General features: G+C 42.3%; 1 long non-coding RNA gene across 1 annotated transcript; it reads right to left on the reverse strand.

Annotated features, from left to right (window-relative positions):
• Positions 1 to 6,985: 6,985 nt before the first annotated feature.
• LOC122196769 (uncharacterized) lies at positions 6,986 to 8,443 on the reverse strand. The gene is made up of 3 exons (XR_008230020.1): positions 8,120 to 8,443; positions 7,969 to 8,047; positions 6,986 to 7,619 (listed from the first exon to the last, which is right to left on the reverse strand). It is a non-coding gene; the product is annotated as an uncharacterized LOC122196769 (long non-coding RNA).
• Between the last annotated feature and the right edge of the window lie 5,377 nt (positions 8,444 to 13,820).

Raw genomic sequence — 13,820 nt, forward strand, 5'->3', positions numbered from 1 at the left:
TCCAGCTACCCTGCGGATTACAGATGGTCGGCAGGGCAAGGCAGAGGCTCCCGTGGTGAGGAGTCGGGCGTTTCAGTTGATGACAGAGGAGGCACGCGCCGCACCCGATGTGGTGACGGGTATGATTCTTTCCCTTTATCCTTTTTTTTATGATGTTATGATATTGATATGTGCCTTGTATATATGCATTAGGATCGTTCCATGTGAACGGTATTGCTGTCCAGGTGTTGTTTGACTCGGGTGCCACCCAGTCATTTGTTTCCCTTGCGCTTAGCAAGAGGTTTACTGAGTCTTCAGGCATGTTGGATTTCCCTTTAGAGGTGGAGATTGCTGATGATCGATCAGTGCGAGCATCAGTAGTGTTCAGGGATTATGTTCTAAGGTTGTTTGAGGAGCGTTACTTGGTGGATTTGGTTCCCATTCCGTTGCGTGGGAACAAGGTGATTATAGGTATGGATTGGTTGACCCCTAATGGGGCGGTGATAGATTGCGCACAGCAGATGGTGCGGATCAGGACCCCAAGTGGGGGAGAGTTGGTGATCCACGACGAGAGGCCACAACGTGGACCCACAGTATGTTCAGCTGCAAGGGCTAGGCGCTACCTTCAGCAGAGTTGCGCGGGATATGTCGAGTACGTCATGGATACCCGGGAGGCGGGTAAGGCGACGGTGAGCGAGGTTCCAGTGGTGCGAGACTACGCTGATGTGTTCACGGAGGAGCTTCCTAGAATACCTCCGGAGCGTCAGGTAGAGTTCAGGATCGACCTAGTTCCTGGTGCGGCTCCGATAGCCAAGGCACCTTATCGGTTGGCTCCTCCCGAGATGCAGGAGTTGTCTACGCAGCTACAAGAGTTGCTAGACAAGGGATTTATTCGACCGAGCAGTTCACCCTGGGGAGCCCCGATCCTGTTTGTAAAAAAAAAAAAAAAGGACGGGTCGCATCGGATGTGTATTGATTACCGGGAGCTGAATAAGGTAACAGTGAAGAACCGTTACCCACTCCCGAGGATTGATGATCTCTTTGATCAGTTGCAGGGAGCATCTTGGTTCTCCAAGATCGATTTGCATTCAGGGTATCATCAGATGAGGGTTAGAGAGGAGGATGTACCGAAGATCGCGTTTCGGACGCGTTACAGCCATTATGAGTTCGTGGTGATGCCGTTCGGGCTCACCAATGCTCCTGCCGCGTTCATGGATCTCATGAACCGCGTATGTAGACCGATGCTGGATCGGTCTGTGATAGTTTTCATCGATGACATCTTGGTTTATTCCAAGACGCAGGAGGAGCACGAGGAGCATCTGAGAGAGGTTTTGGAGACCTTGAGGAGGGAGAGCTTGTACGCCAAGTTCTCCAAATGTGAGTTTTGGTTGCGCGAGGTGCAGTTTCTTGGGCACCTCGTCAACTAGAACGGGATTTCAGTAGACCCGGCCAAGGTGGAGGCCGTGATGAGATGGGAGGTTCCGAAGTCTCCATCCGAGATTCGGAGTTTCCTGGGATTAGCGGGCTACTATCGGAGATTCATTCAGGACTTCTCCAAGATAGTCGTACCGCTGACGCGGCTGACTAAGAAAGCCGTGGTCTTTCGACGGGGGCCTGAGCAGCAGGCAGCATTCGAGGTTCTGAGACAGAGATTGTGCGAGGCGCCAACCTTAGCCCTACCAGAGGGCGTAAAGGATTTTGTGGTATATTGTGACGCGTCCGTTTCAGGGTTGGGCGTAGTGCTGATGCAGAGAGATCATGTCATTGCCTACGCTTCGAGGCAGCTGAAGCCTCACGAGGCGAACTACCCGACGCACGATTTAGAGTTGGGGCGGTGGTCTTCGCCCTCAAGATTTGGCGACATTACCTCTATGGGGTTCGTTGTACCATTTACACGGACCACAAGAGTTTGAGGTACCTCATGGATCAACCGAATCTGAACATGAGGCAGCGTCGGTGGCTCGATGTGGTAAAGGATTATGATTGTGAGATCCTTTACCACCCGGGGAAGGCCAATGTGGTGGCCGATGCGCTTAGCCGCAAGGCGGCGCCGATCAGGGATATTTGCATGCGGATGACAGTGGTGACCCCGCTTTTGGAGCGGATTCGGGAGGCCCATCAGGAGGCCATGAAGGAGGAACATCGGAAGAGTGAGTGCATAGTGGGTCAGGTTTCCTCCTTTGATTATGATAGCAGGGATTATTGTCATTGCACCGCAAGGTGTGGGTGCCGTACCACGGAGGCGTGCGCCGGGTCTTGATGGAGGAGCCGCACAAATCTTGATTCTCCATTCATCCCGAGGCGATGAAGATGTATATGGATCTTCGTCTGGACTATTGGTGGCCTTGCATGAAGCGGGATGTGGCTTGGTACGTCGAGCGATGTTTGACCTGCAGGAAGGTCAATGCCGAGCATCAGAGACCGCACGGCAAGATGAAGCCGTTGGATATCCCTTTGTGGAAATGGGAAGATATTACGATGGACTTTATTACGAAGCTACCCAGGACCGTGCGGGGAGTGGATTCTATATAGGTCATCGTGGACCGGTTGACCAAGAGCGCCCATTTTATCCCTATTCAGGAGAGCATCTCGACCGAGAAGTTGGCCGACATCTATATCAAGGAGGTAGTGGCACGGCATGGGGTGCCCGTATCAGTGATTTCAGACAGAGATGTGCGATTTACTTCCAGGTTTTGGAAGAAGTTCCATGACGAGTTGGGTACTCGTCTGCATTTCCGCACCACTTTTCACCCGCAGACGGATGGTCAGAACGAGCGGACCATCCAAACGTTAGAGGATATGTTGCGGGCATGTGTTCTGGATTTCGGAGGCAGTTGGGATACCTACCTCCCGTTGGCGGAGTTCTCATATAATAATAGCTATCATGCGAGCATCGACCGTCCTCCCTTCGAGATGTTGTATGGAAGGAGGTGCATGACCCCGATATGTTGGGGAGAGGTTGGCCAGAGGGTCATGGGAAGCACCGAAGTGGTGCTCCAGATGACAGAGAAGATCCAGTAGGTCCGGAGTAGGCTCCAGACTGCCCAGAGTCGGCAGAAAAGTTATGCCGACAAGCGCCGTTCAGACTTGGAATTCCAAGTCGGGGATATGGTTCTCCTGAAGGTGTCGCCGTGGAAAGGCGTCATCCAATTCAGGAAGCGAGGCAAGTTGGGCCCAAGGTTCATCGGGCCATTCAGGGTTGTAGCCCGGGTGGGCAAGGTGGCGTATAGGTTGGATCTGCCAGCCGAACTCAGCCAGATCCACAACACTTTCCACGTCTCTTAATTGCGGAAGTGTTTGGTAGATGACTCGGCAGTGGTGCCTTTGGAGGATATTCAGGTCGACGAGAGCCTGAATTACATTGAGCGTCCTGTGGCGATCCTCGACAGGAAGTCGAAGGATCTAAGGAACAAGAGGGTGGAACTCGTGAAAGTGCAATGGCAGCACCGAAAGGGATCGGAGTGGACTTGGGAGCCGGTGAAAGAGATGATGGAGCATTACCCCAAGCTGTTTCAGGATCGAGCAGCGGACTTCGAGGACGAAGTCTGAAATAAGTGGGGGAGATTTGTAGCACCTAGTTCCTGGTACGTATTTCTTGTGATTAATATTTTAATTTTATGCATTTTTGCCTTGGACTCAGCGAGTTGAAGGACCAACTCGCCGAGTAGGAGCGGGATAAGGCGCGGGGTTTGAACTTTGTACTTGGCGAGTCGGTCCCCCGACTCGGTGAGTAGACCCTGTTTGACAAAAACCCTAATCCGGGCGTTTGCACCCTATTTAAACGCTCTAACTTGGCCTCCTTAGTCCCTAACACTTCCAGAGAGCTGTAGAGAGAAACCCTAGCCCCATATTGTTCTTGAGAGTGATTTTGGCCTTGTGGAGAAGGATTGGAGCTTAGAGGAAGGAAGAGGAGGTTGAAGTGTGCAAGGAGGGGAGGTTGATCCAGAATCTACACTGTGAGAAGCTTCCATTCAGCCGGAGGATTACCGGTGCAACAGCCAGACGTCTAGCAGTCAGACCTTCGGTAGCTACTCTTCGAGGTGAGTTTCCTTCCAGTAGTAACGGGTCTAAGGCACCAAGGCCGGCCCGTATAGACGATAAGTTAGTATCGGAGTGTGGGTCGAGCCCGTATCTCTTGGTTGGGTTGATTATGATATATGCCCGTATGATAGAATTGTCTATACTCGTTATCTGTGTGATACTTGTATGTTATGGTTTAGCAGCTGAGTGTGGGAGAGGCCCGTATCTCTTTGATAGCGGAGTGTGGGCGAGGCCCATATCTCCTAGATAACGGAGTGTGGGCGAGGCCCATATCTCCTAGATAACGGAGTGTGGGCGAGGCTCGTATCTCCCAGCTAGCGGAGTGTGGGCGAGGCCCATATCTTCATGAGTATGGGCGAGGCCCGTATCTCCTAGTTGTTCATTGTATGTTTGTATGACATGAGGTATTATGGGGGGGGGGGGAACTCACTAAGCTTTGTGCTTACGGTTTTCAGTTTTGGTTTCAGGTACCTCTTCTTCGAAGGGGAAGGAGCTGGCACGGTAGCGGCCCATCACACACATGCCTCGTATTCCGCACTATGAGATCTTTCTGGGGATTTGTACTCAGACATTATTATGTTTATGAAAATGTTTTCCAGACATGTGATATCTTTCATGAAATATTATGATCGGTGAACGTTTTATTCCTAATGCTTTACTAAGTATATGTTTTAAAAATGAAATTTTCTGGCTCGTATTTTTGGGATGTTACAGGATGGGTTGGCAATAGATTTTTTGAATCCGAGAGTGAGGAGAAAGTTGGTCAATTCAGTGTACCAAGCAGAAGGTGCTTGCTTAAGGCCATATAGTGACTTCCGTAACCGCCAAATATGGAGTGGGTATTGGGGGTAGACATACCTGGGAGGTTGAACCATATATACCTCTACATGAAGTGTTCCATGCAAAAAGGTGTTGTTGACATCGAGTTAACGTAGAGGCCATTTATTTGGAGAGCGAAATGGAGAGGATTAAGCGTATTGTCACCAGTTTGGTGATAGGGCTAAAGGTATCGAAATAGTCATTGTGATATTGTTGATGGAAACCTTTGGTTACCAGTCTGGATTTATATTTATCTATCGAGCCGTTGGGGTGCCGTTTAACTCTAAAGACCCATTTGCATCCGATTAGAGTTTCAAAAGTACATGGAACAAGCTACCACATTCCATTTTGAAGTAAGGCATTGTACTTGTTGTCCATAACAATGCGCCATTTGGGGTCTTTAAGTGCTTGGATGTGCGTTGTTTGTTCCAGGGAGGATGGGATCGGAAGAAGTGCTGTTAATTCATGTATAAAGTTGATAAAACCAAAACAATGAATAATAAGTAATCAGTATGGTGATAAATAAAAGTGGTCTATTTATATTCATAGGGTTTGATACCATATTTGATTCATTTATTCTTGTGTTTCACTTTGCATGTTTTGACTACCATAATAACTAGGTTATTCTTCCGGAATGACTAAGTTATTCAAACCATCCACAGTCGGTCATATGTTGGAAGTAGATATGAATCAAGACTGTCATGGGTTGGCTTGTAGAGGTCCAAGTTGGTGGACAAAGTTGTGCTACAACACTCATGAGTGCTCATAAGTTCTGAGTATTGGATTCAACCCGCGCTCATTTGAGTCACTTCATGGATTTTATCACGAGTGATCATGAGACGATAATATCTTATATTCTTCAAACCTAGAGATATGAGTTGTTACTATGAGTTGGTTGTACATTTATTGCACGAAACCGCATTTGTAACTTGATGTTATAAAACGTGCCTTTGTGTATGATTCAACAAGTAGTAGAACAAACCATATGAGTCGAAGTTTATCCATTCCTTTTACCTTCGGGATAAAAGCGATATATGTGGGCCCCTCGATGATTTAATGATGATACATGTGAGTGCTTGGCCAAGCCAGGACTGATTTGATTTGTTCAATCAGTCAGTCATCATAAATCAAAAATCGGGAAACAACAAATGGGCAGAGAGAATGATTATAATCCATGTCTCAGTCCATATGATATCTAGAATGGAGGAATATATGATCCCTTATCTAATGGACAAGTCATTGACAAGATTAGAGTTCCGTTAACACGTCAGAGTTCGGCAGAAGCTTTTGAGAGCTACGATTGCTAATCAGGTTTTGAAGTCATACTCAATAATAGTTTTAGACTTATCCAAGTGGGAGACTATTGGATTAATGTCTAAGTCCATAACTATATTTGGTATGTACTTGACCCGACCCGGCATGGTCCATTTGGGTTGCATTGCATCGGGACAATTGGATAGACAAGATGAGGAAAAAAAGGATACTAGTGATTTATATTAATACATTATAAGTTCTAATATATAAATATATAATCATATTATTTAATTAGTATTGATCAAGAATTAATTTATAATTAATTAAGTGATCGAAAAAACTAATTAAATATGGACTCGTAGATATATATGTGTGATGGGCCAAGTTCATTTAGGTTGGGCTAATCTCCACACTATATAAATATGTCCTAGGTTGTTGAAATTGGCACTAGTGTGTGTACACAAAAGGGCAATGCCGATTTCACTAGAGAGAACCAAAGTATCCTTATTCTCAAGGTTATTTCAAGTGTCCGTGGTGTTGTGTGAACCATTTGAGGTGTCACACTTGGGGCACTAGGCACTCAAGCTTCAAGAAGACAAGTTACATCAAAAATGTATGTATTCTATCTAGGGATGAGCATAACCGGGTACCTGCCTATTTTTGCTGGAACCGGAACCGCCCCGGAACCGGCAGTTCTTAAGTTTTTGGAATTGGAACCGGAACCGCCTACACCGGTTCCTAAAAAATTGGAACTGCTCCTGGAACCGTCGGAACCGGTTCCGGGTACCTGACTTCTTAAATATAAATTTTTTCATTTATAAATTATAGAGTAAATGACATGGATATTAACATTTATAAACACTTCACACAATAAAAAACATCGTAGAAAATATTTCCCATCAAGAGAAATTTAACAAGTATAGATGACAAAAAATGAAAAATTACAAACAATAAACATAAAACAGCAACAGGAAAAAACAACACAGCAAAAACAACATAGCCTTGACAAATTACAAACAATAGTGTTACAAAATAAATAATCCTCATTAAGAATAAAAAATTAGGGAACACTTTTTTCTTCCCAATTGGTTGTTCAGAGATTGTAACTTCTTCCATCTCCTTGAGCTGCATCAATAAAAGAAGAACCATTAATATGCAAAAAAGAAATTATGAATCATAGAGAATATTAAAGCATAGTAGTATTCCAGAACCTGAATGCTTGCAGCAGCAACCATGACAACACAAGTGATTATCTTTCATTTTTTCTGTTTGTTTTTTTATGTAACAGATATAGAAATGCAAGAGATTCAGACAAGTTTCACAAGTGATTATCTTTCATTTTAATAGAAAGCAGTGACAGGTTCAACCTTCTCAAAGCTTTTAGTTTTTTTTTATGTGGGAATATAGAAATTATGAAGATAGAAATGATGCATTGGAACTAAAATATTTGTACATGAGGTTGTTTACCAGCTCCTAGAAGTGCTAGTTACATCAAATTCGTCTCCTCACCAAATTCGTTATGCTAGCTAACAAGGAACAAAATGAAACAAACCACAACCAACATCAGTGTAAATAAAAGCGGATGACATTAATAAAGAGTTCAGTGGTCTGATTTGTTATGCCAACAAACAGATGAACCAAATCTGAAGCACATTTGATTAAACACACACACACACAAATCAATGTCGCATAGCCCTAGCAGATAGCCAATTATAGATTTAAGTCAAGGTAAAACATAAGCTAATATCAGGACCTGAAACCCTAAATAAATTCAAGCAACCCATGGAGCATTGGCTATGCTCTGAACCCAAAAAAAAATATTGAATTAAATTGAGTAAAGAAGAAACTTGAGCAAGAAAGATTTAGGGTCAATACCTGGTTTGCGAAGATAACCTTAAGCACAAGTAACTTGATGAAATTGGCGATTAAAGAAGAGCAATACGCCTCTTGGCAACTATGTAAGATCAACCATAGTTAGCGATATTCACAATGAAAAGGGCAAAATAACGATTCTGCTAGAAATTACCTGATTTAGTGGAAATTATTGGGAGTCAGAGAGATGGCCTGAGCGGGCCACCAAGATCATAGAGATTGAATGATGGAATCAAGCGATGTGAGAGACGAGGGAGAACCTAAGTAGGGATGATCGGAGCGACGTGGTACTCACGATGGTCTACTCCAGCGAATCAATCGACGTGGTCCACTGTCGTCTTCTACCCTTCTTTAATCGATGTGGTATTTTCCTATTTGGGGCAAACTGGTAATGTGAGAGACAGAGAGACGAAGGAGACGAGTGAGTTTCAAGTCCTGGACGATGACTGGTTTGAGAGGGGAGAGAGGAGAGTGACGAGAAGAAGGCGACGCTTTTTTAAGAATGAAAATCTAAAACCCTAAAACGAATTAGGTCTAAGTAACGTAATTAGTATAACCTTGTATTTTTTAAAAGCAAACCAAAATATAAAAATTTAATATTTTTTTAGAAAAATGCAGGTACCCGTCGGTACCGGTTCCGGGTACTCGGCATTGGAACCGGAACCGGCGGGTATCCATCGGGTATAGGTTTCGTAAAAATGAGAATTGGAACCGGAACCACTTAAGGCAGTTCCTAAATTTTAGGAACCGGAACCGGAACCGCCTAAAGCAGTTCCGGTCCCGGAACCGGCAGTTCCGAGGCGGTTCCGGTTCTGAAAGCAGGTACCCGCTTCCGCTGCTCATCCCTAATTCTATCTATTTTATTACCCAAGTATATGATATTTGTATGCTAATATAGGGTAATATCTTGGAAACTTTATATTTGCATGTATAATAGAGAAAACATATATCCAAGGTATTTAGGGTTGTATGTGTACTATATGATGTTGTAGTATACTAAAACCCAAAAGTGTACAACATGAAAGGAGAAAGTAAAGGAGGATAAATAAGGAAAAGATAGTAGTTGTACATAGTTGTGCAATAAACATAAGAAAGTCAAATTATGATTCGAATATCTTTTGTTCCTCCGTAATACTCCTTACCATGTCATTTATGCTGAAGGCCAATGACAGATCGTCTAATTTTGTCTAATTCCATTTAGGATAGGATCCCAAGTAATCATGGAAAAGTACAAAACGATCAAGTAATTTAAAACCAAGTATTTTAGTAAAATACAAAATAGAGTTAAAACAGTTTTATAAAAGCACAAATTTTAATATCTTAGAAAATATTAGTGCTTTAAGTAGATTTCTTTTGTTATAAAGTCTTTTAATTTTATATTTCATAGATATTTAATTAGGTGTTATGTTCTAGACTTTATGCAACCTTTCTAATGTATGGTGGTGCACTTTCATGTTGGACGTAGGCAACTCTGAGCATAATGCAACTATTCTAGTGTGCAAAAAATTTCATGTTGAACATACATCTTTCTGGAATGTTGCATACTGCTGGGAGTTCATATTTTTGGAGTTTAATCTCACAAAACACAATAAGATTGTTGGAAAAAGATGAAATTCATGTTTTATTTGCTTCAAAAGGAGTCAAAGCCAAACATTTTTATATTTAACATTCATGAATAACTACAAAATATAAAAATAATGTAGAAAACATGAAGAAATGTGCATGTATAATAACGGTGCATCCCTCTTTGTCAGGTTTAGGTATTGTTTATTTGGACGTAAGTAGATACATATTATTGTCTTCTAGATGCATAAGTACTTTGGATTTGAGTCATGCGGCCGTCTTTAAGGTTCGATGGGGAAACTAAAGGCCATTTGGCTCTACTTGGCTTAGGTAAGGCCAACGCTACCCCCCTCCATATTGATTAGGACAGACTCCATGTTTAATCAGGCAATAGGAAAAGAAAGCACTTAGGGTGTGTTTGGTTGTGAAATTTTTTCTAGTTTCCAGAATTTTTTTGTAACGCTCTAAAATTCCAACCAATTTAAACATTTCAAAAACAACCCAACATCCTCAAGTTATTACAAAAAGGTTTTCAATACATTTATTATCAGAGTATTCCCAGAACCAAATCATAAAACCGAAACATGAGGAGCGATACGATCACGTCTTTGCCTTGCCACGGTCCCCTGAAGTACCTGAAACATTAAACCACAACTGTAAGCCCGAAAGCTTAGTGAGATACCCCCAAAATACCAACCACATATACCATACACATAACATATCATATCATAACAGAACAGAACATCCATGCACTTCGGGTCTACTATGTGACTGGTCCGCCGCAACGGGCCTATAGTCCATCTGGTCCACCCTCCGAGTCTAGTCATATACATCGAGTCTGCAGTGTGGTTGGTCCGCCCGCACCGGGTCTTCAACCCACCTGGTCCACTCTCTGAGTCTACAATATGACTGGTCCGCCCGCACCGGGCCTTCAGTCGGCCTGGTCCACCCCTCGAGCCTCGGCACGTCTGGTCCACCCTCGTGGGGCCTACAACCTATCCGGACCGCTCGCTGGGCCTTCGGAATATCCGGTCCGCCGTGGGTATGTTGGCCTACAGCACAAAGCAGGACCCGCCTCAACCTAACCCCCGTCAACCAACCATGTGCACATAAACATATAATCATATAACAATTCATCACTAATCAACCGATCTAGCAGATCACATATATAGCACATCCCTACCAAGATTCCAACCTAACCGGTCACTATCATAGCATCATCCTATAAACCATGATTCCGACCCTAACCAGGTCTCTAACATATACCATCCTAACTACCAGGATGGAAACATAACAAAGCAATAACATAACAAACAACTATCCGGATTCCTATCCGATAAAAGGCCGGCCTTGGTGCCTTAGACCTTGTTGATATAGTGAGGATAACCCACCTCGCAACTGCTGACTGAAAAGATAAGATCACACTGCTCCAACCTCCGACACGAGTTCCACCACTGATCAATACCAAAAGACTGAACTCAATAAGTACCAATATTTACCAAAATACCCCCGGAGGTCAACTGGTCAACTCTTGGTCAGAGTCAAAGTCCTCAGTTAAAGTCAACCCTCCTGGCTGACTCTACTCGCTGTGTCAGCCCGCTGACTTGTCGAGTCCCTATACTCAGAAACTCCCAATCCATGACTCAACTCGCCGAGTCGCCCCAAGACTCGCCGAGTCCAACAACCTCTGAGTCATTTATCGCTCAACTCACCGAGTCGTCCCTCGACTCACTGATTCACAGCTCAACCAAAAAGGTTAAGACTTCACGACCAGACTCGCCGAGTCCAAGGCAACATTCAACATACTCGCCGAGTTGTTCTTCCAACTTGTCGAGTTCCTGTCTATCTTCATCCAACTCGCCGAGTTCACCCACGTGACTCGCTGAGTACCTCTAGTTCTTAATTCATACAGTGGCTTTCCAAGCCATGCAGGGGCTCCAAACCTAGATCCACTCCCCTACAACCCATCCATCACGTAAAGTGGCAAACTTTACGTGAATCCAAAGAGATCTAAGCATAATACACTCTTGGGCTAAGGTTTGGGACAAAAGAACTTCACCTACAACTCTTATACAGGAACTTTATGACATATAGGACCATCACAAGCTTAGATCTGAAGTAACATCCTCATATCCAAGCTTCTATCTCGAATTGGATCTCATATCAAACCACCATACCTAAATCCATGAAGAAATAACTTAAGGAAATGGTTCCTTACCCCTGAAATGAGCCCAACCAACTGTAGATTTCTGATCTCCCCAAGCTTCCTGATACAAGCCTCCACCCTTCAAGCTTCAAGCTCCAAATATACTCCTCCAAGCTTTAATTCACTCAACAATGGGGTCTCCTCACGAATTAGGATTTTATGGATCTCAAGTGAGCAGCAAAGAGGCTGAGGGGAAAACATAAGGTTCCTTATATAGGGTGCAAACCCTGAAAATAGGGTTTCTCATTCCAGCATCGACTCGCCGAGTCCAGCCGCCAACGCCGAGTTGGTCACTAAACTCGTGACCAAAATCGCGACTCGACTCGCCGAGTCTATCCTCCTTAATTACACCAAGCACCCTGAACTTGCACTTCTGAACTTAGGGTGTTACATTTTTTTAAAAAAAACGAAAATTTTAAAAATGCGTTTGGTTTGTTCGGTTTTCCAAAGAAAATGAAAATTTTCATTTTTCCAAATTATATGTAAATTAGAAAAATGATTTTTACAGTTTTCTAAATTTGTATAATGGAAAATGAAAACTTCATCGATTCCAACCAAATGTGTTTCCTAATTTTCATTGAAACCTGAAAATGAAAACTCAACTCTATTTTTTGAAAACATTTTTTTTGAAAAATGAAAACCAATTTTCTACAATGTTTGATTGTGGAAAACTGTTTTCATTTTCTAAGAAATTATTTTCAGAAAATAGAGTTTAATTTCATTTTGAATTTTCAATAAAAATTTTAGAAAACGTGTCTGGTTGGAATTGATGGAGTTTTCATTTTCCATTTTTGAAATTTAAAAAACTCTGGAAAACTATAAAAATCATTTTTCTAATTTACATACAATTTAGAAAAATGAAAAATTTTCATTTTCTTGGAAACCTTTGAAAACTTAACAAACCAAATACGTTTTCAAAATTTTTGTTTTTTTTTTGAAAATTTTTTCTAAAATACTGAAATTTTTTTCACAACGAAACGCGCCCTAAATGATTTTAAAGACATATCACATCCTTGTCACTATAGTGCATGTTGGATGTGGGTTATTAGTTGGCGATTTGGACGCCTCACTATTGTTCGACACTTTCTTGACATGTATGCATACACAATGTGAACTGCCCGCTTATATGTCAGGACTTGGAGACAAGCTCGACGAACGGTCACGTTAACGTAGGGACTCAACGAGAAATGTAGAGTAGCTTTCACTCATACACATCCCGAATTTGATATCCATGACTATGGACTCTCCATAAGTGCCACCAATAGGACACAAAGTAATGGATAGCAACCACACAACAAAACACATTCACATCCACATTAATGATCTCTTAGCATCACATCTAACTTGATTGTCAATATGTATCATGTACGTACCATCATATTGAATATAGACATTTTCTTTTAACAATTCCTTAGACATTGATATAGTGGGTCTCCATAGCTGTACAAAATATGCTACATATAAGTCGTACATACTTAATAACCTAGGTGGCCAATATCCTATTATCTTTTCAATAAATATTTACTTTCAGGTAAAAATGGATCATTACATCAGAAGTACTACTACTTGAAAAGACAGTTTCTAACATGTAAACATCAATCTTGTCAATATCAACATTTATTTTGTTTCTGTTTTCAAACAAGAAGTGAAATAAAACCAATCATAGAATTTAACACTTTTAAAGTTTATCCGCAGAACCAGTCATACAATCCTTACAAATATTACCTTTATCTTCTTTTTTTTACTTAACAGATGCCACATTAGATTTATTATAAAAATATATAATAATTTATTAAGAAAGAGATGACTTGTGTATATATTGATGTTTTAAAGAATAAAAAATGTTGTAGTATATATACTGAGCAAATTTACAGGGACAAAACAGTAATTTTAGACATGCAATTATTAAAAATCAAATCCAAACAGAACGAGATTCGAAAATGATGCAAGTGTGAGTGTGTGACCATAACTGCATGATGAGTGGCATCTGTTTTCTCAAATTCCGTTCGGCTGTTTACCGGCTATCACCGGTAAATGCGTATACGTGGCGCCATTTAAGCTGGAGAATTGTTTTCTGTAGAGATTA

This window comes from Lactuca sativa, chromosome 2, assembly GCF_002870075.4.
Source record: "Lactuca sativa cultivar Salinas chromosome 2, Lsat_Salinas_v11, whole genome shotgun sequence".
Classification (NCBI taxonomy): Eukaryota; Viridiplantae; Streptophyta; class Magnoliopsida; order Asterales; family Asteraceae; genus Lactuca; species Lactuca sativa.